The sequence below is a fragment of the Cimex lectularius genome, unplaced genomic scaffold (genome assembly GCF_000648675.2).
Source record: "Cimex lectularius strain Harlan isolate CLEC.00 unplaced genomic scaffold, Clec_2.1 scaffold165, whole genome shotgun sequence".
Lineage (NCBI taxonomy): Eukaryota > Metazoa > Arthropoda > Insecta > Hemiptera > Cimicidae > Cimex > Cimex lectularius.
This window is the reverse complement of record NW_019392863.1, coordinates 710,446-733,706: the sequence shown is the minus strand read 5'-3', so window position 1 is coordinate 733,706 and position 23,261 is coordinate 710,446. Positions and strand designations below refer to the sequence as shown.

Genomic DNA, 23,261 nt, shown 5'->3' with positions numbered 1-23,261 from the left:
CCTGTCCGAAACATTTTTCACAATTGTTTACCGTCAAAATGGGCGCGACGACGACGGATTTCCCTATGACGTTCGTCACCATGTAGCAGAGCCGGTCGCTGCACCTGGTACGCGGCATTTGACCCAGTGTGGCCAGTGTCACTATCTTCCCGAGGACGAATGGGCTGTTCGTGCGCACAACTACTATATGGTTCAGCTCAAAGTGGTCCCCAGGCGAGGATATGTTCACGATCCCTTTTATGTTCCGGAATTGAAGCTCTTCTGACGTCCCGTTCAGTTCGCCGCCGGCTATTATGAAAAATTCGCTGAATTCTCTCAAGGATTTTTTGGTCATTTCGTCTAAGAAGCACAGCCCGCTTGTGATCACTCGGTCTGTGTTGATGAGCGTGCCTAAACAAACCGGTTTTTTCTTAACAATAGACACGACCGAGACAACGAAAGGCAGTTTGCTCAACGGTATCACACTGGGCATCTTCAGATTTATACAAAAACAAGTATTTAAGAACAGAACGACCACCAGCGAAAATAACATCATATTGATATAAATTGTAAATAAAGCACTTGGGTAAATTTTAACGCATGATTAATTTAACACGAATTAAGCCAGGTGAATTATTTATTATTTAAACAGACGTGAATAGAATGTCTTTCTTCCTATTCAATAGAAAGAGCATGCTCCATTGACTGCATTATTACAGTACATTAAGCTGTTTTTACATTTAATAGTTTTAGGAAAAGGAAAGGTTTATTCCTGAAAATTGTTCAACCGTCTGTCAAAAGATCACGCATAAAAAATTTAAATTCTGTTGAAATTGAAGAGATAAAGGGATGAGGAAACGGGTATTATATCATGACAAATCATATTGTGAGAGTTAATTACCGCGGTTAAATTCCTTTAACTCTGATTTTAGCGTAGTTTTTAAGACAATGATAAGTCGCGTAGTACAGCTTTATAAGTTGTAAAATATGAAGGAACTTTTGTAGCAATTGAACATCTGCTACCCACGCTTCTATAAAAATTAACCGAGATTATAAACATCCCGCTTGATCGCCGAGTCGATTATCCCTGTGGGGTTTGATAATTACCTAACTACACCGGAGCCGGGGGCATATGCCGTCTGAAAAATTATGCAATTTACCTGATCGGGTTATTATTTTAAATCACACTCCATTGGGCGTGTTTTAGGACTCTAATGTGAATTTTAGCCGTTTCATTTCCGCTTGTTTTAAGTACTCGGAGATTGCTAGCAGTTTTTTTAATGCTTGTTTTCTTCTGGTTGCGCCTCATTTGGAGATCGCTGTTTCCTGGCATTCCTAGGCGTAGGGATTCCTTGAGATCCATAACCCTGGTCGCACGTTAGGTCAAACTTTGAGAAACACGATGCCGTAAGAAATAAACTCTACCTGTGGACTCTAGAAGACTAATTTCACTCTAATATCACAAAATATTATGTGTCATTACAATTATTTATAGCATTACCCAAGTGCGAGTTTTTTTTTCGCAATTATTACATGTACATACATGCAAAACCTACTGGCACTATTGGAACTCTCCGTTATTTTTATTAGGAGTAGGATATAGTCAGGATAGAAGGTCAGGAGGCCATCTGTGGAGGATTATAATTTATAAGGGTGTGATGTTGAGGAAATCGATTAGAGTGGAGGAATAGCTCCGAATAAACCTGGTCGAAATCTGTTCCGATTAGATCCTCCACGAATGGGAGTCCAAGTTTTGTGTTTCGTTAGATTGATGACGTAGGAGCGTTGAGGATTCGGCGGGCTTTGGATTGAAAGGACTGGATACCTTAAATGTTGAAGAATTTGGCCAAGCCTCACACTCGAATTCGAAGACCAAGGAGGCTTTTTTGTCTGGTTAGTGGGTTCCTAAGTCTGATGTCCGAGTAAAGTCCAAATTAACGGCTTGTTTGGATAGAGGGATGACCTTGATGTGCCTAGTGAGCTGGTATGACGTCTGATCCGTCACCACACTGTAAATAAATTTAGCCCTTCTTGGATAGTTTCTGATTCTGTGATTGGGAAGTCTCTTCGGCATAGTTTGTGATTTATTGTTAGAACGTGGGGGTATATCAACAGTGTTCATTGTGAAATGGTCCTACGATACTGCCTTCCGTAACGCCAGGGTTCATTCGCATGATGCGGGGAAATTACAACCATTTTTTTAAAGGTCTTGTTTGTTTAGGACACTAATTAGCTAGTTTATCTATAGCTTAATTTAATCTATATTGCTTCATTCTAATCTAGATCTTCATGCAATTTCAATTTGACAAGCCATTGGATAATTGATACTTTATTCTACGAACACGCTAGACTTATCGAAATGCAGTTTGCTATGCGATAAAAAATGGCCGGCTTTATGAAAAAGTAATTACAATCGTACAAACTTACGACAATCATAGAGAAAAAGACAAAAATGAACTTTATAAAAGTTTGAAGAGAAGTACAAAGAATATAAGAACAGAGAGCCCTACGAAAAGCCAAAACAGCATGGATAGAAGATCAAAATTATCAACGACCATTACAGGTCCATTGCGCCCGACAAGTAGAATAATTAATTGTAGTTTGGTCCGCTGTTTTTGTGACTAAAGAATAAATAAGCGCTTCTGAGGCCCAAAACAGATAGGTTAGGAAGACCCAAACGATCGTAAACAAGGTAAATAAATTGGTTGTGATGAGAAAGGTGTGGATCGAAGTCACGATAGCTCAAGTGGTCAGAGCAGCGGCGTATTGAGCCGAAGGTAGTGGGTTCGAATCCTGCCCGTGACACTAACTACTTCATCTCAACCAATACTTGAGATAAAAAGTATAATTAATTGTTTTTTAAGATATCCAAGCCAGGCGTTTCTAGTAAGTAATTATTATACTAAAAAAATGTAAACTGGGAATACAACGTTTTCTTTAAACATTGAATATAGGATAAATGGTTAAGGTTGAGGTTAAAAGGATGCGGTCCTTTCACGATATTGCTACCGCGACCAATATGTCTATTTGCAAACTTAAAGTCTAGAGGTTTCGACAGGTTTACGGCGTTTTACCTGATGGAAAAGTCAAGGGGTTCTCTGTGTAACATGTCCTTCATGTAAACAGAGGACATGTTCGCTGTTTCTTCTTCTTCGTGGTAATATCTACACAGCGTTATTTGTGCTTCTATGAATCTGTACATATGCATTCGGAACCTCCAGTGTCTACAAACACGCCAACCATCTCGAAAGCAGAATTTTGGTATGCGATAAAAAATGGCCGGCTTTATGAAAAAATAATTATAATAATCATACGAACTTATGCCAATCATACAGAAAAGACAAAAGTGAACATTACAAAAGTTTGAAAAGGAGTACAAGGAATATAATAACTCATTAATTTTTTAAATTAGTTTATTAAAAACACAATGAGCACTATGTTTATAAAATTAATTATTTTTTGAACACTACTACAAAGAATATTAAATTATGTGATGTTGGACTAGGTAAGTGGGCTTCGACAAAAATAACATAGAGCCATCAATAAAATAAAAAAATAAAAAAGCTGTTAAGATCCAATTTAGTAAGCCGGTTTTATGGTGACAGGCAAAACATAAAAGCAAACGTTAAATTAACCTCCAAATACTATGCCTTTACGTTATGCCAGTTTGAGGTAATTATACGAATATCAGGCGCAAAATGGTTTAAAGACTATAAAATGTAGGTAAAAATAATTTGACAAGAAAATAAGTAATCAAGTAATATCACATACACGGGTACGAATGAATGGGATGTGTGTTATATGTCCGTGCATGAGATTTTCGATGTGTGGAAGGAAAAACTCCGGGTATATCGAGTACCCTGGGACAGTGTGAATGTTATGTATTAGCGTGAATGAAAACGCGCCCTTTACTTTATTTTCCATTGCTTTATAGGCGTAAATATTAAGTGGCTGCCCCATGAGGAAAATGAATTAGTAAAAAAAAAAGATCCGAGAAGGAAAGGAGAAGGACAGCAAAAAATGAGAACCCTGGCTACCAACAGACACTGCCCAACAACCAAAAACACCCGACCACCTGGTTTTTACAGGAAAAATGACCAACTTTGGAAATGCGTATTTTGTCAGATGAACAATATGGTTTTTTTAAATGTTTTCCTACCTTCAGTCTTTCATAAGAAAATTCAAACATTCGGGAACAGGTTAATTTTTGCACTTTTTACAAAAACTTCAAATTCACCTATGGAGCCAGGAAATAGGCCTGGAGTGGCGCCCTATAGGAACGAATAGGAAAATTTAATACGCTTTCAATCTGACACCTTCAATTTTACCAGATTTCTCAACCGTTTTCGAGTTATTCGCGATTTTTGGACAAAAACGTGGTTTTTTATATGCTCATGGAAAAGAACCGATCACTCTCTCTCCCCCAATTTTTAAGAATGCGTAAATTTTAAACCGCCATTTTTTCGCAAATTTTACGCTCTACAACTTTTGCTCCCAAGACTTTTTAAAATCATTGAATGAACAGGGAAGCGACAATTCTTACTTTTTCTTACTTTGACCTTTTGGAATGCGGAATGCTTCTGCTGTCGATAACTACTTGTTTGCCTCATCAAGGAAATTCAACTTTTCCTTCCCATTTCACAAGTGTTGTGACAATTTGCCTTCGAATAACGTATTGAAACAATAGGTTTATCTATGGTAAAATCGGGGGAGAGAGAGTGATAGGTTCCATGAGCACATAAAAAAACCACGTGTTTTTCCAAAAAATCGGTAATAACTCAAAAATGGATGAGAAATCGAGTAATGTGGAAAGTGACCAATTAAAATTTCCTATCTACTGCTATTGGGCGACGCTCCAAGACGATTTCCTGGCTCCGCAGCTCAATTTGAACTTTTCGTAAAAAGTGCATAAATTACCATGATCAAGAATTTTTGAATTTACTGATGAATGACTGAAGCTAGGAAAACATTTAAATAAGTCATCTTGTTAAGTGTGAAATATTCTAAAAATTGACGCCCCTCCCAGATCTGTTGCTTAAAAGGGTGAGAAATATGCATTTCCGAATTTGATCATTTTTCCTGCAAAAACCAGGTGGTCGGTTATTTTTGACGGGCAGTGTACTTTGCCGTTCATAAAACTACACACAATATAAAAAAATGAAACAATTTTGTAGTTAATTACTGCCAATTGGCCCTAGCGTATATTTTATGTAATTGGATTTTTGTATTAGCTGATTTTAAAATTCAAGCTTCATCATTTTAAGCAAATAGTTCTTGTGCGTTTTATATAGTTTCTAGCTGATGGTAAAGTGGAATCCATATATAAACAACCACAAAACTTCAAAAAATATTTTTCAACTGGTAAAGTAGAGAGGCTGCATTTATTTGCAATCGAAATCGAGCTTATCTGATAATTCTATCATAGTACTCTTTTCCAGGATTTATTGAAAGTGAATGAATCATAGATGCGAAATTGCTATCAGATATTCGGAGTGAACATTTTTTCATTTTCAGAAGCAGTAACGATAAAGTTTATCAACGTTTGAAAATGTTAGTTATTTTCGTTCAGTTTATCATTTTATATGCGATACTACATTGTCTCATATTTTAAAAATCTAATTAATATCTGTAATCGACTAAACGCATTGGGCGATTGGGGGTGCACAATCTGTATAATATTTAAATTGTTTATTTTACGTATTTTATACATGTGTAACTGTTAAATAAAAAATCAAACTCACTTTAAGTTCCAAACTGACTGTGATCGTGCCTGAAACATAAAGGAAATAAAATTTGATAAAACTTTATTTTAATTAAAAAATTATTTTTAATATAAATAAAAATAAAAACGGTCACTCATATTTTGTTGTTTATTTCAATCTATACACACGTATTTTTATCGTTGTACACTACAGAATAATTATTTCATGTAAATCAAATGAGATCAGATATTCATGAGTGTTTCTTGAAATTATATAATTATGGTGTTTTGAAATAAAATTCACCAAAACACTGGAAAATCATAGAATAAATTGTTAGCTAAATTTTAATCTAGTATTGAATGATTTTCCGTTGTTATGGTCAATTTCCTTTCCAACCATCATAATTACATATTTTTCGTCAAAACTCATAAATTTGTGATTTCGTTTAATTTGGTTTACATTGGAATAAGTATTTCGTATTTAATATAAAGATAAACAGTATGCTTTGAAAAACATCAAAATACGAGTGGCCGTTTTTTTTGTCTTTGAATCTATATTTTTTTCTTTCAATAAAGGTGGTATAGAGTTTGTAAAAGGCTAAGGATGAAGCAATAAAAGGGTGATTTTATCGGGTTCTTTGTTTATCGAGAGAAAGCCTCCCCTTTTTGAAGATGGGACATTAAAAGGGGGCGTTTTATCCTTGAGGTCAATTCTTGAATCCCACAGACTTCAAATCAAGAAGATATTATATATTGTTTGTATATTTGTTTAGTGATGATATACATAAATATATAAAATTCAAACAGTAGATTACAGATTTCATTTATAGTTGAGTAATTTAATGTTCGATGGCCGTTTGATATATCCTCGATCGTGATGTCTAATCGTCGTTGAAGAGTTGTCCAATTAAAGTGGAATTTCCTCCTTTTCCAATCTCGCAAATCGTTAAACTGCCATATACAGAGATCTCTCAGGATTCTTTTACACCCGATATTACCGACTCGAACATTTGGAGTATTTTGCGGTCAGAAACGGGCGTAAATTTATTTAGCTTTTAGTGGTTTAATGAAAATTTCAAGTAATTATATTAATTCACCGAAGATCGCGTAGGACTGAGAGCTTAATTGTACTTGGCATAATGTTTCGCCCAACGTAATTGCTTCTGCCTCTGTTATGAGAAGGATATTAATATTAATACATTAAAACGCGAGTATTTGATCAATACTACTTGATTTGAGACCCCTATGATGATAAGAGGCAACTGGAAATTTTAAAGAGATATTTTCTCAAATTGGGAGTAAGAGAAAGGAATCCGCAATAATAATGAATTCCTTGGGGGAAATTGAACAGCGGATGTTTTAAACCGTCATCCACGATTGCTTCCTTTCCTATGACCCTTTACTTTGAGCAAAAAAACCCGAAGGGCGAAATTTCGACATCGCCGATCTATTTCCATCCTGTCTTTTCAAGAGCAGTAAAACGCTTTACCGCCGGGTCGTAAAAAGTCGGCTGTCGCACTCTGTTCGTTTTAAGCTTTATTAAGCCAGTACGGACTTGAAATCACCGAAGTTATCGTGAAAGAAACAGGGGAGTGTACAGGCAGAGTGAGGGCTAGGCGGAATTTACGACCGACGCGTGTTGTGCGGTTTCAATTTTTAAACCCTAATTAAACGCGGCTTTTTTTTGAAAACTAAACGCTTGCTTGCTGATTTGGCCAGATATTTTATCATCTTCAATGGTTGGTCTGTGAGGTTAATGGTGCGTTAGTCCTTCCAGTATTCAACGGCCAACACTTCTTAACAAACCAGCTAGTTCATTATGCGCAGTGCTCGCAGTCGTCCTTAAATTAAAGTCTCAGTTAAGTACAGAACTGTTGAAAGCTTATATCATCGTCACAAAAACGCACCAAATTCAGATCAAAACCGCCAGGATTGGACGATAATGTTAGAAAACGACCAAGCCACAAGCCCATAACCTACGGATAATTAATTATAGCTTGGTCAGTTTATCCTCCCTGTCTTGGTGATCTAAAATTGCAGAAGGTGAGAAGGCGAAACAGCGAGGATAAGAAGACCAAAATGATCGTAAACTATCAATCGACATGTCCATAATCCCACAGGCCCTAAAGATATTTAATTGTAATTTGGTCATCCTACACTCACTGTATTGGTGTCTGGTAATCTGATGAGTGAGGAAGAAGAAAAAGCGAAAGTCCTCTGAAAAACCAAAACGTCAGGGATAGAAAACCGAAATAATCAGTAACGAGCATTACAATGCCCGACATACGATAATTAATTGTAGTTTGGTCAACCTATCATCACTGTTTTGGTGACTGAAGATTAAATAAGCGCTTCTGGGATCCCAAACAGAAAGATAGGAAGACCCAAATGATCGTAAACAAATTGGTTGAGATAAGCAGTTGGTGTCCGAAAGGATCGTAGTCAAGATAGCTTAAGTGATTAGATCAGCAGCGTATTGAGCCGAAAGTCATGGGTTCGAATTCCACTCGTGACACTACCTTTTTCTTTTCTACCACGACTTTGGATAAAAAGTATAATTAATTGTTTTTTAAGGTATCCAAGCCAGGCGTTTCTAGTAAGGTAAATTATTTTACTAAAAAATCGTACACTGGGAATTCAGCTATTTTTTTAATATTGAACTTAATGCCCCTACACTATCAAGCGGCTTGATCAAATGCTTGAACCTCCGATTGATGGGAGCTTCAAGCGTGCTTCAATCAACCCTTCAATCTTTCGGTCAAAACTCCCTCGACCCTCATCAGTGGAAGCCCTGAAGTGGAGCAGTGCATTTCGCTGTTTGATTTTTTGTTTTGTTTCGGTGCTGAATGGTTTCAAATACAGATTTGGGCTTCCTAGTCTTAACATTGGCTGCCCTGAAGCAGAAAAAACAGCAAAAGAAAAAACGACGGTGGGCTAAGGAGTGGTACAAACTGAGAAACCGCTTCATTCATGAACATCTACTAAACTTTCTGTGTGAATCGGAACCAGAGGACTACAGGAACTTTTTGAGAATGGACCAAGAAAGTTTTGATTATCTACTGAAGTTAGTACGCCCCGAAATTGAGAAGAAGGATACAAAGTTGCCATGACTTCCACCGAGTGACTGACGCAATGCTTCATGAAAATTGCCCTACACTATCAAGCCGCTTGATCATCTGCTTGAGTCATTCAAACTTCCTATCAATCACCGTCAATGCTTGCTTCAAGCGTCAATCAGGTTTCTACACTATCAATCACGCTTGATACAATCGATTTACTCAAGCATTTGATCAAGCCGGTTGATAGTGTAGGGGCACCTTAAAAGGATAAAAGGTTAACGTTGAGGTTAAAAGGAGGTGGTGCCTTCACGATTTGCTACTGCGGCCAATATTTGTCTATTGTTCAATCTTAATTACTGTCAAGAGCTTTCATTAAAAGGCATACTCGACCCGAAAGTTAAGGGGTTCTCTGTATGTTTAGGTGTTGGCTTTTATCTCCCAGTACAAGGAATCTCAGCCTGATAGGTCTTCGTATAAATAGAGGACATGTTTCGCTGTTTCTTCTTCTTCGTCTTAACGTACAGCGTTGTTTCCGCTGCTATGAGTCTCTACTTCTTCAGTGTCCAGTCAGCAGTCCTACTACCATTCTAGTTCAAACACGTTCTAGGTTTAGTAGTTCTGAGTTAGTTCTATCCATGGTCCTTTGTTGAAATTTTTCACGTCATCACATTGTACCAAGGACGTAGGCTGTACGTCTTTTGAAATTTGGTAGGTTTTCTGGTAGGTAAACAAGGGTAATTTTGTTGCTATCCCCAATGTCTGGCAGGGCCTTCATGCTCAAACTGCTATGAAATTTACTACCGTTGAGTTTTTTTCGTCTTTCCAATTAGTTGGCTATTCTTTTGTTAGTTATACACTCGTGTTTAATAAGACTTATGTACAGAGATGTCATGAGCTACCTTATAATAATAATATAAATAATAATAAAGTAAAATATTATGAAAAAATAATTTATTTCAAAAGATTGGGTATAATTTTGTTTAAAATTTTTTTATGATTATAAATCTCTCATCATTTTCTGTAATCTCTGGGCTTCAAGGGGATCCCTCAACACGATTTTTATAATTTTTCATAGTGATGTTAAGAACAACACTTGACTACATTCTAGTGCAATTTTTAGTATTTTATTAGTGTTTAGTAGTTTCTTCATAGATTCTTCCTAAAAACTCTTTGCTGATAAATTTATATATGTATTTTGTTATGTCTAAGAATGTTCAAGATGCTTACGCAGCACAACTAATTGATAAACAGTTATTAAGATTTCCTTCTGATGCTATAAGTAAGACGTGTATGAATAATCTCAGGTCCGTCTAGTCTCGCTTTTTATTGCGACATGTGTCTCGTATTTATTATCTCTAGTATCCTTGCGGACCCCTCGAAATGATTTTACATTTTTTTCATACTGTTGGTAAAACCTTGTAAATTTTATAATATTCAAGTTTAACTTTAATAATTTATTAATCCCATAGAAAGACCATAAAAGGTTGAAAACGCCAGGTGACGACAAACACGTCAAGAATACATGTTAAACATTAAAACATTTTTGGAGCTAAGCATTTCTAGACTGAATAAATGATTAACTCATAATAATTCAAAGCCGAACAAGTTATAGTAGAAAATGGAATGATTGATATAAAGATTGTTAATTATCGATAATTTTTAAAAAACGCACATACGTTTGTTTCACTTTGCATTATTAAAATATAACAATCGAGAACTACACTTCATATCACAAGCCGATGAATCATCGGGATCAAGGATTTGAGGCCACCATTTCCCGAAATGGTCTGCACCTCTGTCTCCAAAGCTATGTCCAAGTGCGTAATCCTTTCTCATTCCCCACCTGTCGAACATATTTTCCGCCAAATTGATTTGTCCGCAGTTCGAAGACGGTTTTTCACAAGTTTTTCAAGAGCTCGAAACAATCGGGCCGGAAGCCGAAAATATTGGATTATTAGTCCCGCTCGTCATCCCGTGTTTGGATTGAAGGTTGGTTGAATGGATGATTCGGTGGAAAACTTCTCAGTATGAAATATCCGCATGTGCCGGAGTTGTGGGTAAAACAAGTCCTCCGTTGAAAGGATCTGAATTTATATTTTGTACCTTGTGTCAACCTGGTCCATAGTAAAATCACTCTATCTCTTCTCTCTCTTTCCCTTCTCTTTTCTTCTATTCTCATCTTCAAATAAAGAGATCAATAGTTGCACAAATGGGTAAACATCCCTCTCGCGCTCATTCTCCTTCACTTTCTTTCTCTTTTTCCATTTTTATATCTGCCTATTTTTTCTTCTGTTCGAATATCATTTCATTGTCTCTCTCTCTTTCTCTCTTTCTCTCTCTCTCTCTCTCTCTCTCTCTCTCTATATATATATATAGATACTGTGTTTGTGTTCTTCTATTTTCAAGACATCTCCCTGTTGAACTGTCATTCACATTCTCTCACTCTCTCTTTCATTCTCTCTCTCTCTCTCTTTCTCTCTCACTCTCTCTCTCTCTCTCTCACTCTCTCTATTGTTCTATATATATATAGATACTGTGTTTGTGTTCTTCTATTTTCAAGACATCTCCCTGTTGAACTGGCTTTCACACTCTCTCTCTCTCTCTCTCTCTCTCTCCCTATCTATCTATCTATCGAACTGTCTATCTATCTATCTATCTATCTATCTGGCACTATCTTCTATTGCTCTCTCTCCTCTATCTTTCTCTCACTTTTTCTATTTTTCTCCCCTCTCTCTATCACTTTCTTCTATTTCTTTCTCTCCTCTCTCTTTCTCTCATTTTCTTCTATTTCTCTCTCATCTCTCCATCTATTACTTTCTTCTATTCCTCTCTCCCTCCTTTTCAATTTTGGCTTCTAATTATTCTTTGCGATGAATATCAAGTATTTCCGTCAGTGAATATGAAAAACACTTCAAATCAATTTTTCATTACCTTATTCAGAAAGACGAATGCTGTAGATTTTTTTCCGGTGACAAGTACATTGATATGTAAAACTTGACCAAAAAGCGCAGCATATCAATATGTAAATAATCACTTGTAATAGGCTTAGCTTCTTCAAAAGAAGTTATAAAAAAGCGAATAATTATTCAAAATATTTAGACATATAATGATGTAGCATTCCAGTTTCTTCTTTCAAGCCTTTTAACCTTGAAGACATTGAGTTTTATTCCTTCTTTTGTAGCATTGTCATGAATATTAATGCTGCACTGGTAAGAATACAGCCTTTCTGAATCTGATTGAAATTAAGATCCAGAAAAATAACATACCTACAGTTCGTTTTTTCTTTAAACACAGAACTTTGATCTCACGAAATATCCGTGCATGGGACGCTTTTTTATTACTAAGGCGGTAACTGGTAACATGAACAATGTAAACAAGAAATTTATATAATGCAATTTTTAATACATCTTCATCAAATACAAGCATAACTTCTTCAACTATTCGATCGTTGAGGAAAGATAAATATAAAACTTTCGCCGTTTAAAGATAGTTTTGAAGCCCGTTTTTAATTAGGGCTCGTCCCAGAGCGAACTCCTTTTGTAAGCCTTCGCCATGTTAAATAAACCACAGGCACGAGAGAAATTCACAGACATGCTTAACGAGGTAATTGCAAAGTTTCCATTTTTTGGCTTTTAATTACAACCAGATGCATAAATGATTTCCTCTTAAATCCTTCTTCAATAATTTTAACACACATTTTTTTTCGTAGACTTAAACTTTCAAATTCTTACTTCCACCATTGTTCCTTTTTTAGTTCTGGTTTTTGATTTTGTCTTCCGTTCATAAAATTTTTTCCGTACATCTTTATGAGATCTGAAGTCCGCAAATGAAAGAGATTTTCGTTATAGATCAAATCTGGCAATCAAATCATCAAAGATTCACGCAGAGGTCAAGGAAAGGGTCTTTTCATTCAGAAATTCAATTTAGGGTTTTTAATTACATGGATAAGAAATAACGGTATCGTCCAGATTTTTTTCTTATCGTCGTAAGATCTTTAAAAATTAGTTATATTTCATTTTGTTATATTTTTACTTTTTCAAATTTGTGCTCAATTTTTATAATTGCATTAAAAAAATGTAACGCGAGAGCATTCGAAATATGAAACTAGCCAAAAGAAAAATTGATTAATACAAAATCCCATCAAGAATCTATTTACAATGGCCTTTCGACCGTAATGTTCAGCATTAAAAAATCTATTCTGAAGATGAGAATGAACCGGAACCATGTACAAAGGGCAAATTTACTCCAGCTGAGTCAGGAATTCTCCGCCCCTTCTTTTAAAAAAGATGAAGGGCTGCTGGCTCGAGAAGGGTTAACTTTCCATTTTCGCTGATGTATCAGTTGATTCCGCAATGCAACAACAGGCTAGCACGAGGTTCCACTGCTTATCGATTTCCAGTTATCAACTTAAACGCTTTCGTAAATCCCCGTTTTCCGAGACCGTTGTCATCCGTAAACACTGTCAGAATACAGTATCCAATCCAACAAAAGATGAATAAACAGTGTACACTAATGATATGCGTTGCTGGTATAATTCCTAACAACAATGCAAACTCGATTTATTGTCATCTCTCATATGAAGTTCTACCTGTACTTTGTATACGAACAAAGACTATATCAAATAATGTAAGAAAGTTTTGAATAGAACAATATTCTAAGCCTGCTGAACTAATCGCAGAGCAATTGAGAAAACAAAGGGAGGAAATCACGTTATAACTTCAAAGCTTTCGTAATGTTGTGGATCATTTACCAAAACGTCAGGGCCTATATTCCTAGGTAATAATTGAATGTAACTGGAAAGTGAACTTTAAACAGTATTAAGACGAATACAATAAAGCCACTCAAGACGGCGGTGAAACAGGAATTCGCCACCTCCTGTCAGCTACATCTTCATCTGTGTCAAAAAGATGATTGTCTCGATTCTAGTATTACATTGTATTTTCAGAGCTATTTTATAAAATAGGCCGTCAAGAAAATCGATTTTTTAAATTTGTAGTATGAAAGAATCGATAAGCTTGATGTCATGCCCTTCAGAAGACTTCAAACTGCTGAAGAAGTTTAAGGCTTCGGAAGATAGGTTTTACTTTTAATTAGTATGCCAGAAAGCAAAAATAATGCAAGATGACAAGGTTTTTTTTTAAGGGGGAGGAGAATTTCTTATATTATAAGAAATCGGTAAACTAGAAAGTGGATAAAGATTAAATATTTACCCACTTTTCGCGGACCCGTATTTTGATATGGTTGGTTACGTCTTAATTTCTACTCTTAATGTGTTGGCTGTTAACCAAGAGGAGAAATAATGTCGCAAGTTATCAATTTTTTCGCTTTTTGTAAACTGTTTACTTTTTTATTCTAGTTCTTCACTAAGAAATCGATACACTTTAGGCTCTCTAGTTTAAAGATTTTAGTCATGTGAAAAACATATATAAAAAATATTTCCCTATTGTTGCTGAGTGTTGTTCACCAAGAAATAGGCAGAATTCTAGTTTTCAAAGTTACGTGGAAACTTAAAAAAAAAAGAGAGATTTTGACATTGCTGGGTACGTTTTATTTTCAATTCTTAATATGTGGGCTGTTACTGTAATAAAAGGGGGAAACAAGGTTCGTAAGATACTCTGTTTATGCTTTCTTGTTGGCGTTCGTCACCGAGAAATCGATAAACCAATGATCCAATTTTCAAAGTCATATTAAGATATACAACGTAGTAAAGACCAAATCCTTTGCCATTTTTTGTAGGATCTATATTTTTACATTGCTGGTATAATAACCCAGAGGAAAAATAATGTCGACAAGGATTTTGAAATTAACCAATTAGGAAACTAGCCACACAATTGAGAATATTTTTGTGCAAATTTAGAATACTTCATAATATTTTGAATTTTCTGCACTACAATGCATGTATTATGCTCTTGCTCAATCTATTATTTCTTATGGTATTGTGATGGAACAGGTGAATGATATAAAAACAAGTAAAATCTGTATTACCTTTTTAAATAAAAATTATATTTAAAAAAACCTTGTGTATATAAAACAGATTGATTTACAATGAGCTAAAAGTTTTTAGTTTAGACCAGTTATTTGTTAAAAACTTTTGTATATTCGTTTGTATATAAAAATAATTTTATTGAACCAAATCGTATTCAACTAGATTTAATTTTAATTGTTTAATGCCTAATTCTATGATTGGAAATCGAAAAAATATCGTTGTATCTTCTTTACCTGTGGAGCCATTACCACAATGAAAAAGAATATCAAAAAGACGACCAATCTATATTTTATTTGCTTTAAATGTTATATATACAATATATTAAATCAAAATGTCAAGGTTTACTGTAACTGTAATCTAAAGAAGAGATAACTCCAGTAAGTTAATCAATTTTGTTCTTCGTTGCATTCGGATCAAATAAATCGATAACTTCAAAGGTGACAATTTTTTTTCGGGGTTGAGATCTGTTTTGATCGTAGAAGCTGTATTTTGAGATTAGTGGTTTCATTTTGTGTACATTAATCCAACATAGGATTTTTAACTGTGTTCTCTTAGAACCCGCGATGGAACCGGTGAAATTGTTGTTTCGTTAAAGATGGCCACCAATATTAAATGACCTAATAAAAGAAAAGCGTGCTTTCGAAACGCTAAAGGCAATAAGCCAAGCTATTGTAAACTAGGCACCTATTTATTTATTTATAGTGATAAATTGCAAGATAGGTACACTAATTAAGTAAGGTAGGTTAATAGTGTTTTTGGTATAAAAAAAATGTACATTACTTTTATATAGGAGTTTAACTATACTCAAAAGGAATGAATGTGTTTAAATTGACATTTTTTTCGCGTGGGTGAATATTTTGTTTATCCACATATCAACTTACATAGATGTATCAATTTCACTGTTACAAATCCAAATTAAGATTAGGCTTTACTAAACCTAGTTAAACTTAAATATTTCCCAACTGTCCAGGTGTTTTTATTTTGAGTTAATTTATAAGAGTTTCAATATTGAACTTTTTACAAGTTTGAAGTTTTCCTACTTGTTGGCAGCATTGAATACAAGTATTGATTGGGACACCGGCACATGGTTGTGATCCTCCCTTTGAAGAATTTCTCGTACCAAGTACGACTATCAAAGCGGTTTGCTGCTTGATTTAATGCGTAGCCCTACCAAGATAAATGTGGTCGTTGATGTACCCGACCGAATTTCCCTTATCAAATACCGTTTTGATTATTTTTCTTCTTCTTTTCAGCCGATGGACTGCATCTTAAAACTATTTGAGTTAAACGATTCGCGCCGGTAAGCTTTAAAGTGGTTATTGATTACGTCAACTCTTTCGGGCTTTGCGGTTTACAATGGAAACCAGGAAGAATTGATTAGTTGAGCAATCATCAGTAGGAATGAACAAAAATCTTGTAAAATACTTTCCGCTTTGGTCTATAAAAGTAACCAATTAAAAATTTTTCTTTAAAATACAGAATCGTGTCGTTATTTATTAAAACCAGAATACTTAGAAATCGCTTATCTTCCTTTGAATAGAACTTTTTCAAAGCCAAAGCATGCCATTGTCCCTGTGTTTTAATTTCAATATTATTAAAAAAGTTTACAGCCTTATTTACACTATAATTTAATAAATGTAAAATTATATATTTTTTAAATTGAGAATTGGGTTGGGGTCTGCAAGGCGATGACCGTCCGGCTTAATCATATTTAGTCTGCCTATTCTTGCTGGCTTTGTCAGACAGGGGAGGCTACGAACATGGGTTTATCGATTTTATTAAACTGTTTTGGGGATACTAGCTCTAAAATATTAGACTCTGGTTCGAATGTTTTTAACAATGGGCCCTACTATAAGCCGAGAAAAAATGTTTTAAGTAATGTAAGTATTTTCAGATTAAGTTTTCTGCCTTCGCTGGGCATGTATTTCAAGGTTGTTATGTATCAGTCGATTTGATTTTTTATTTAGAATTGTAAAGATAATTATTATTATTATTAATTTTTAAGGGCGTTTTAACGGCTAAGGTCATTTCACGCCCTAACATTTCAAACCTTCTATCTTAGTTTAGCTATATCCCTTCTGAGTGCTATAAAGCTCTGACTCCTGTAAAGATAATTATATGGAAAATCGTATTAAATAAGATGGATATATAAAAAGTTACAAAAATCAAAATCTACTTTCAATAAAATACGCTGAAAATGTGTTTTTGTAAAAAAGCAACATTCCTTCCAATACTGTAGACATTGGATAAAATCCAAAGGAGCTATGAAGTTTTAAGTGAAACATCGGTCGTAGGGAAAAATGCCTGATGACATGACAATAATCTTTTTGGGCAATAACTAGGTTGAAAAATATTAGATACGTGTCTGAAAAAACTTCATAATTAATAAATTTTTTAAAAATTATTGTCTTCAGTTTCGATGTGCCTGCATTTCAAATTTATTATATATATATATATATAAAGTTACAGAAACCAAGGTCAAAAAAATTAGGCAATGAGGCAAAGTTGATATTCATTTTCTGCACCAAAAAGTTTGAACGTAAGATTTTGGGTAAATATTTTTTTTTCATTTTCAAATTTTTTTCTGTACCGTTTTATATAAATTGGGTTTACCAATAAAAACTCCTGGGGTGTAATGAATTAACTCTCCGACGCCGTAGAAAAATTTCAAATTTAAAAATTCACCAAAAAATTTCATTGAAATCGGTGATCCCACGTCCAAAACCTCCCTTTGTGAGCGTTATTTTAAAACCCTTTTATGTGTTTGTTAAAAGTGATAACTTTGTTCTATCAGCGTCTTCTAATACTTTCTCTATCCAGAGTTTTCGTTATTTCCTTTTGTCAGTTATAGTATCTGTTCTTTTTAAGCTATTATATTGCTTTTTTTTGTTTATGTTTACTTAAGCTTTATTTTTCTTTAAAGCGGTCTGCGGTCTTTTGTGGTGCAAGATTACATTTGATCGATTAATATATGACAGTAATTATTATCATGCCGGAAATGCCCAGTGCTTTTCTGCAAGTTGCACAATGAATGAGTGATTAACATCATATCCGCTTAAAAGTTATCAATTTTCATATTCAGAAATCTCTTTGTTTTTAATTAACATGACGCAATTTATTTTCAAATCAGTCTAATTTTACCTCAGGGGTCAACGACAGTGTTAATGAGGCTATATCATTCGACAAATCCTTAAAATGTGCGCACTTGACCAAAATGGACAGTTTATTGACATTACACATAAATTGTAAATAATTAAGTGCCGATTTTTTGACAGCAGAAAATGTGACCACGATTTTAGGCAAAATACAGATTTTTTTCTCACTTTCCGGCATATTTGAAATTTATATATTGTGTTTTACATTTTTTACAATTGAAGCATCGTTCGTGCGCTAATCAATTTATATACTGTCTTGAACGATCATTTTCTCTAATAAATAACCGCCGGAGGAGACAAAGGCATTTTTAAAAACCCAGCAGTACTGATATTTATTACACTTACACATACAATACTGTTTACAGAAATATTCTTTTCTTTGAACATGTATCGTACAATCCCACCCCTTTCTGTCTTTTTTGTTCCTTTCATGTGCTCTTTCTATCTCAGCTTGCCATCTAAGGTCTCAAATCTTTGGCTGTACCCCTGTATAGTATGATAGTGCAATTGATGATAACAGACAAAATATGTTCTAATTTTTTATTTGTCAAATTTATTTGTACAGATTTGGGCTGATTAAACCTGATTCTCCTATTTTTGTCCACTGATTTTTCTTTACTTTTGAGAGGTTCATGTGTAAACCTTGGAATTTTTAACCCAGCAATTTTGAGAAAATCACCGTCGTATCACAAGTTTTATTTATTTTTCTTAATTCTGAAATTGATCTTTTTTGGTTGACTAAAATTTCTGTCAATTAAATAAGATATTATGGGGATGTGTTTCGCTTAGTTTGAAGATGAGTTTTCACTTCAGACCATATCGAAAGCCCTTGAAAATAATAGAATAGAGTGATTTTACTGTTTCATCTGTTGCAATTTGGTCTATTGTTAAATATTCCGATCGGAATCCAAATTGGTAGTGTTGATTTTCTTTTTTTTGCTATATTTTTTAGTAGAAATTTTTAGAAACGCTTAGATCATGGTGACTTCTGCAATTTTCCAGATATTGGGAACATATTCATAATCTAATGGAGCGTATGCAAGTTTAATTAAAATGTTTTTGATATTTTTGTAAATATTTCTCCAGTGATAAGGTCATATCCTGGAATATTTTTGGAAGATAGGTTTTTCATTGTTTTGCGCTATTTATTTTGGCTTATTACTTGCTTCTTCTAAAGTAGTCGTTCTTCTAGTTGCCACTAAAGTTTTCATTGGGTTTGAAAATTTCGACAAAGTGTCGTTATTTATGTATGTATATATTTATGTGGTATATAATGTATACAAGGTAGACACATGAGTATACATACCACTAACACTAATAATCCTGAAAATTTAATTTACCTTGAACTGTTTCCACAGCAAAACCCGATGATAAAAGATGACTGTGTTTGTGAAAAAGCAAATATTCTACGTGGCAATAAATAATAGATAAACAAACGTAGAAAAATTTCTTTAAAACTTCAGTTTAGTCTGCACATATATACACAAAACCCAAACAAATACACGAACTAGATAGACTTAATAAAAAGCACATTAGGAGCATGATTCTCAGAGTACAGAGATTATTTTAGCTTAGAAAAATCAAGGGGTTACGTACGATCTCGTAACAAGGGGCCTGCATCATCCAAAGTTTCTTCGATCGATATAAAGATGGCAGAAATTTATAAATGATATAAGGAATTAGGAGGAGGAATTAGAACTGGAGGTTGAGGTGGCAAACAAGATGTGCCATTGGATTCATCCGGGTTTGCTGCCCGAGTTGTATTTCCATTACAAATAAATGGTCAGGTCCAAGTTGGATGTTTGCACTGAGAGCAGCAAGAGGAATAGAAATGTTGGGTGTTTCTTTGTTGCTTATAATATACACAATTCACTAATTTCGTGGTCCGCTTGACCAATCAATACATGACAATTAATTAATGATTTAAAAATGAAGTACACTTCACTAAAGCTCTCCGTCGCCATTTCAATTGTCGTCGAGAGTCCAAACCGATTACACGACATTTAAAAAATGGCAAAAGGAGAGAAGACTCATAAGGTGGGGTTGAGATGGGGAGTTGATGTCCGAGTGGATCGAGGTCACGATAGCTCAGGTGGTAGAGCAGCGGCGTATCTAGCCGAAGGTCGTGGGTTCGAATCCCTCTCGTGCCATTAACTTTTTTCATCTCAACTAAAAACCTTAATTAATTTTCAAATATACACAATGCATAAATAAAATTGTATATTAGCAGACCAATGATCAAGCAATCAAGCCGAGCAGTTAGCAATACTAAACTCTCGGGAATGGATAGTGCACTATGCTTGGTAGAGTTGGATACAATGCGAATCAGGTTGATTTGGCATATCCTTATCCAGCTACAGTACGCAATTCTTGTAGTCTGAGATAAGGTATAATAAGGCATTGAGATAAGGTCCATGTTGGCGGTGAGTGCATTGAAAGGACCAACAGACTGAAAAAGGAGGCTTCGGAAGACTCCACTCTGCCAGTTTTTGTAGGTTCAGTATCGATCAAGTAGAGCTTCCAAAACTAAGAAATGCATTAGTCGCTTATTTTATACTATTCAAAATTAAGTGGAGATTCTTCCCGAATTTCAGGATGACGCAAGTTCTCGGATGGAACCATACCGCATGGTCGGGACCAAGTTTATCTCCAAGGATTTCATTTACTACATGTTACATTATATATCTCAATCTGTTTCAGACTACTCTCTTGTACACAGGGGTTTTCCTTTGTTTTTTATATTAGCAGAGTGCGTTTAATATTTTGGGGGGAGGACAGAAATTGGCAACGGTGGTAATTGAACTCACGACCCAGGTCTATGAGCAGAGATTCTGACACGTTTATCGCTCGACTACCCCAATCCCCAAAATTTTAATTTATTGAAAAGCTGAAAGAAAATTTATGTTAGCTTGTCCCAATACTTTATTCTTGTTCATTGGACAGTTGAATGAAAAACGCCGACGATGAGCAGAACCTTACGAGGCAACATTTGTAACAAAAGGAATCGGAACCAATTGGCCTAATCCAATTCGACTGATTAATAAACTGTAGGAGATTAAGGACTTTTATCTTAACTTGCACGGCCCGTGAAAATACGCCGGCACGGAAAGTTTAAATCACGTATGAAATGAAAAAATGGCTCATTTGACGCTCAGTTAAGTCTAATGATGTCTTTTACAGAGTCATTTGTTTTGCTAAATGAACCAAAAACCTGTTACGATATCATGAAGATTCGGGCCTCTTTTAGCTTTCTAAAATAAAATATCGATTCTAAGAAAACTAATGTTTTAGACAGTCATATCAGTTTTTTAAGCAAAATTAAATTAAATGAATAAGGTAATAACATTTGTCTAAAAGTGTATTTATTCTATAATATTAGTTTGTTTGATTAGGTCAAGTTATTATTAGTTTTGTTTTCCCTCACTATAGGAATTATCTTACTGATTACATCTCTATTGAATATGGAATGTTTGTTTCCCTTTAGACTCGCGTTATTTTCAATAAATTTTATCGCATGCAATGCAAAAAACTCTTCTGAAATAGATAAGCTTTATTATTCAACATTTTAGACCGGGACGTGTCGTGAGTTAATCATTATGTTTCAAAAGCCCGTTCGGAAATTCGTACCGACTTCGATAGACTTAATACTTTTAACTACCTACTGAGAGTATTATGAAAATGAAGCACACCTCTTGCAGCATACTCTTATGTTGATCTAGTATTCAAACACTTTCAAAACAAATCACTCGGATCTGTTGGAAATCGTTATGCTAAATCTGAAGAACCGACTTTGGCAACTCTTCAAGAAGCCAATTACAATTTGAAGAGTGATTCAAAGCTGTCCACAACTACACTTTCAATTCTTTTGTCTTGAATTCTTAATGATTACAATGAACGTTTAGTTAAAATTAACATAAACCATTTATAATTGAACTATAATTTTAATCCTAGTACAACAAATTGAAACACACTCATCGGTTGGAAAAAATTTAAAAAATAAGTGACGGACCCAGCTACCTTGGTCTTCTAATCATCGTTTGTAATAAAAGTTTTTACTTAAAAACTGATAATTTTGATCTTTTGGGTTTATGTTTTGGAATGAATCTTTCGAACATAAATATTTTCTCACTGGACATCAATAATGTGGTTTGTCGTTGAATAGCTGATCACATGTTTTTAGAATATGCAGCGAACATCTGACAAATTAACAGGGTAGGGTCCAATATATTATTTAAATTTTTCAGTTTGAATAGGAGGAACAATGACAGAAACTGAGGAAGTAATGACTCGCATTCGCTTATGTTCTCCACTTCGAGGAAAAACAATGAGTCGTGGATATGAAGACTAATTCGTCCCTAACTCTAACTATACTTAACCTAACCTAAACCTAACTCGAACCGTACATAATTTAGCCACATTCAACCTAACCTAACCCAACCTATGTGCAGGCGACAAATAAACTGCTCAAAATGAATACGGGTATTTGTACTTTATTCATATTCTACTAATTTTAATTAAATTAACGGAAATATTCGCGTTAGTTGGATAAAACAAAATAGAAAATACAAACAAAAAAAACATTGATTAATCCTAATTTTTAATAATGGATTTACTCATAATAATAAACAAGAAGATTACTCATTTTATAAACAAACACCTTTCCTTCAATCCGGTTGTATTCTCTTTAACCTTTGTTAACTTTAATTTAATGCAACAACAAAAAATTACCGCCTGGTTTTTGCAGGAAAAAACAGCCAACTTTGTAAATTCATATTTTTTAAGCCTTTTATATCACAGAAGTGCGCTGGTTTCATTTTTTAGAAAATTTTGCGCTGAACAAAATGGCTTTTGAAATGGTTTTCTAGCTTTAGTCAATCATCAGTAAAGTGTAAAATTCAGGAATTTTCTTATAAAAATTTTCAATTGAGCTGTGGAGCCAGGAAATCGTGTGTAGAGCGGCGCCCCATAGCAATAAGAAAATATTATTTGTTCAAATCATTTGATTTGAGTATGAACCTAAAAGTAGCCCAAAAGGCAAACTAATTTCGCTCGCTTCACGGAAAAAACGATGAATGAAAAACCATAACCTTAAACTAAGCAAACTATAGATAACCTAACCTCCCATCCCTGACACTAATCATAACTTTAAAACTAAACTAACCTAGCCCATCCCTAAGCCTATCCCTACTTAACGTCTTTCACTTTCTATTTTGTCTTTCATCTTTTAACTTCCAACCTCTTCTTTCCTCAAGTAAGAGAAGGTAAAATTCTGAAACAAGGTTTTAGAGTAGCTTTTAGATGTGCATATTTTCTTAGAAACATCAAAACCTCGAGATTAATTCATATAGAGAGACGTGTTTGTAACTCAACCTGATGATGAG

The 23,261-nt window shown here is 34.6% G+C and overlaps 1 protein-coding gene across 7 annotated transcripts in view; it reads right to left on the bottom strand.

Annotated features, from left to right (window-relative positions):
* The window catches only part of LOC106666176 (alpha-1,6-mannosyl-glycoprotein 2-beta-N-acetylglucosaminyltransferase), a 188,971-nt gene that overhangs the window by 108,110 nt on the left and 57,600 nt on the right, over positions 1-23,261 (bottom strand). For 6 of the 7 annotated variants that reach the window (XM_014393166.2, XM_014393172.2, XM_014393169.2 and 3 more), the window contains one exon: positions 5,721-5,749. The exons of the other annotated variant lie outside the window; for it this stretch is intronic. The gene's annotated coding sequence lies outside the window, so the exon portion shown is untranslated. The remainder of the gene's footprint in view (positions 1-5,720; positions 5,750-23,261) is intronic. 7 annotated transcript variants of the gene reach the window in all.